Below are 3,981 nucleotides of genomic sequence, written 5' to 3'. Positions count from 1 at the left end.
TTTTTTTTTTTTTTTTTTTTTTTTTTTTTTTTTTTTTTTTGGTGCTCATAATGATGCAAAACCCAGGAAATTATATTGGTCCTGTGAGTTTACTAACTCAGTCATACTTATAACTCCTCAGCACTTTGGTAGAAAAAGTCCCTACAGCTCTGCACGTTCAGCTGCAGTCCAAAGAGCTTATCTTGCCTAACTTTGTTAAGGTTTGTATGCCCATCTTGTTCAGAAGAAAAAACTCCAACAAAATATTTGCTTGATTTCACATCTGTGTTTCAACATCACCAGGGTCTGTAGGACCTCTGCATGAATCTCTTTATGGAATCAGTTCTTAGGTTGTGTTATCCCAAAAAGATAGATGTTCTCTGAATACTCCAAGCTGGCATGATTTCAGCCTGTTCTGGATTGCAATATGCATGAGTGCAAGACATCACTCCTATGAATTTACACTCTCTGGCACAGAAAACACAGTCTAAGTGCTTAAGGCTGTCTTCTCTACATATATTTGTCTTCAGTTGCTCCATAGCTCAGGCAGTAGGAGACCCTGTTTGCAGTTTTAAAGACCTTAAGTTCGGTCCTGGATGGTGGTTGTGGTTGTATGGATGTGGCCATGGTTCACTACAGAGCTATGCCTTAACCATGATAAAGGATAAAAGCTGACAGAAGGTCTGGCTGGGGAATAAATACATCTAAACAGTTCATCAATCCCACTGACCAGAGCATTCACTTTTGTCCCAGTCATTCAAGGCTTCCAAAGAATTGTTCCAGGAGCTCAGGAAGGAAAACACTCCTTCATCTCTGCTAGCTGCCTTGAATGTGGCTCCTACCCACACACCATTGATCCCCCCACTGCTAGGACAAATAAAGTAATGTTTTCTTAACTCCAGCCTCCTCACTCCCTGGGAAGATTCATATGATTTCAAGGTGTTTTGCAACAACTTTCATTTTTCATGTTCTGACAGCAGTGATAAATAGTGGTTGTTTTTAACCCGTGACAGATGTTTGCAAGAGTATTGTAGCTCTCAAAATCTCCGACAATCTTGGACTTATCTTTCCTATCCTGAACTCTCCTTAGAGGTTTTTCTTATCTGATGTATTCAAAGGTAGGAAAGAAGAAAATAATTTGTTTTAACATTTTGAATAGGGAGTGTTTGATGAGGTGAGGCACTGTTTCATTGAGAAAGGAATAACCAAAACCCTGAAGCTGCAGATAAATGTCCACAAGATCATAAGACATGGAGTTAGCACATCATGAGAGATTGCCAACATCCTCTGAGATTTTTGAACAGATCATATGCACTTATGTGTGCTCCTAGCCCAATGCAAAGGCACTCTGAACACCAATGGATAGTCGTGAAAGGTGATAATGTCTGAACACATCCTATTGTTGATGATGCTCAGGGTTCACATTAGTGCTCAACCTAAACAAGGACCAAGCATTTTCTGGTAATTAGAAGAACAATATTCAGCAATTCAGATTTTTGATGCTAGAGTTAAACTCAGGGTAAAGGTAAAGAAAGCAAAGTCAGAAAGAAGTTACAGTGTGTGGCTTGAAGAAAATACATGAAAAAAAAAGTTCTGCTTCACTAACAGATGTTGTAGGGAGATCCATCTCTTGTGAAAGGTTAAGAATTTATAATTCTTCAGTGCTTTGGTCAGAATCAAACTGCCAAAAGTCCACATATGTTCTTCCTCCTAGTGGCTCTTCCCTCTGTTGGGTCTACATCTTCACAAGTTTGTTGTCCACTGGGCAGACTGAGTCACAGACATAGGAGGAATTTTGATCACTGGCTTTCTTAGCCTGGTATTTCAGCCTAAGATATTAAAACATCTTATGCAGAAAGTCCAAATATGAAATCACTTAAAGTGAGCAAGCTCTTGCAAACATTCTATGCAGCATGACATTTGTGTTTTTATACTCACTGTTTGCTGCCTGAGCTTTCCCTGCTCAGAGGGCAATGCAAGCAGAGAGCAACAGAGCAGCAGAGCAATACTCAGACAGCAAAACAGGCAGCAGAGCAAGTCACTTCAGTCCTCAGCTGTGGAAGCACTTCCAGGGCGCTTGATTTCCTCGCCCTATGGCACAGACAGCCCAACTGCCACTGGTGATGAGTTAGAGCATTGTCAAATAACCTTTTCCCAGTGCACGGAAAAATTATCTTCTAGGGAATAATTTCGCAATATTAGCACATCTTTTAGTGACTCTTTCTATACGTTCTTGCAGGCCTGCCAGGCTCTACGTGAAGAGCTAGCCAAGAAAGAAGATGGTACATTCACTCAAATTGTGTGCTAGAGCAGCCTGGCTTGTTCTGATCCAGTCTGTCTCAGTCCTCGTGGTATTTGCGGCGGAGATGGTGCACTGTCTACCAACCTGAATACCAGCCTTCCATGGGGTTTTTGCATGTTTGGTGTGCACATGTGCTTCCGAGACTTTACTAATCCAGAATCACATCTGGGTGACTCTACTGACACTGATCTAGCTGCACCAGTTAATGTAAATGGATTATACCCCCTTAGATACGAGTATTCTTTTTCTGTTGAACCTTGCCCTTTTCAGAAGTACATTCTGCTTTTCGACTGCTGCAGCACTACTCTAGTTAGATTCTCTTATAAGTGCACTTTGTAATGCCTCAGAAAGCAATCTCTGTGCTTATTTTTACACTCTTCCATTCCTCATCCATCGTGCAAATGCATTGTGATTGGAAAATGCCATTATTTGTGAGATGGATTTCATTTTCAGGCAGTACATCTTCTTAAGTGAAATATGAATTGTGCTTCATTCCTCCTCTTTGCTGTGCAGAAAATAAAAAAGAGAATACTGGGGACAAAACACAAACACTTTCTTAAAGAGAAAATAATGTAATGGAATTGTAAATACTATGTCAGATTAAACTGATGTGGAGAAAAAATGGGACACAGATAAACTCGCCGATGCTAAAGGATGAAGTGGGGAAGGATGGTCCAGTTAGTGAGGTACTGTTCTGGCACCCTCGAAACCGTTAGACTCCTGCAAATGAAGGTGTTAATGTGTTTTAAGATATTGCTTCTGCTTCTCTGGGTGAGTGCAAGTGGTTGCATGTACTCCCTTCATCTGGTCGCTGGAAGAGCAAGTAGTCACTTTAAATCCCTCTTATATTGTGATCTTCTCCAGGTGGTCATTCATCTTCCTTCAAGTCCCATCTGCAGAGTTTATAGGCAGCCCTCAAGGTGTGACTATCTCCCTGTTCTCAGTTCATACAGAAGTTCCAATCACTGCAAATTGCTCAGAAGTTTTAAAAATAGATGGAACCACTAGATCAATCATCTTTACCCTGCTTCAACAGAGGACAGATTTTCTCCTGATGAAGCCTGCACTGAGTCCAGTAATGGCCTCGTGAATGCCGTGCAGAACGGCATCCCATTTTGAGGTAAAAGATCAACACCAAATCTTCTTTTTAATAACAGGAACCAGTTAAGTTTTTTCACTCCCTCACACTGCAAAATATTTCCTAACTTTTTCTACAGTGCTACTAAGCAGCTTTGTCTTTTTCTATATTATTAGGTAAAGTTTTACTCCTTCTACCCATAAAGTTTTTGCTTCAGATATACTCTAAAAGCTCTTTCAAACAGGCCCTCTCAGACAGCAGTCCTCTAGGCTCATAAATATTATTTACCTCTGGGCACCTCAAAGTCTCCCACTTCTTTGGTGGGTTATTTTAAAATTTATTTTATGTTGATTTTCTGACTCTTTCTGTTTTTACTTTGTCATCTGTGCTTGTGAAACCTCTTTAGTTATCTAACAAAAATTTCCCAGATTTCATGTACATTTTTCATCTGCTTTTCCTCCTCTGAATTGATTTTAGTCATTAATCTTTCCAGGCCAGAGACAAGAGGCAGCTGTACTAAGGATATAAGTGGCAAGTTGTGACTTTCATTTTCCTATAAGCGCTGTTATCAGGCTGTGATCACTGATTCCTCAGAAACCACCAAATTCCACTTCTGTAATTC

The sequence above is a fragment of the Athene cunicularia genome (genome assembly GCF_003259725.1).
Source record: "Athene cunicularia isolate RWA chromosome 2 unlocalized genomic scaffold, athCun1 chr2_part1, whole genome shotgun sequence".
Classification (NCBI taxonomy): domain Eukaryota; kingdom Metazoa; phylum Chordata; class Aves; order Strigiformes; family Strigidae; genus Athene; species Athene cunicularia.
This window is presented reverse-complemented; position numbering follows the sequence as displayed.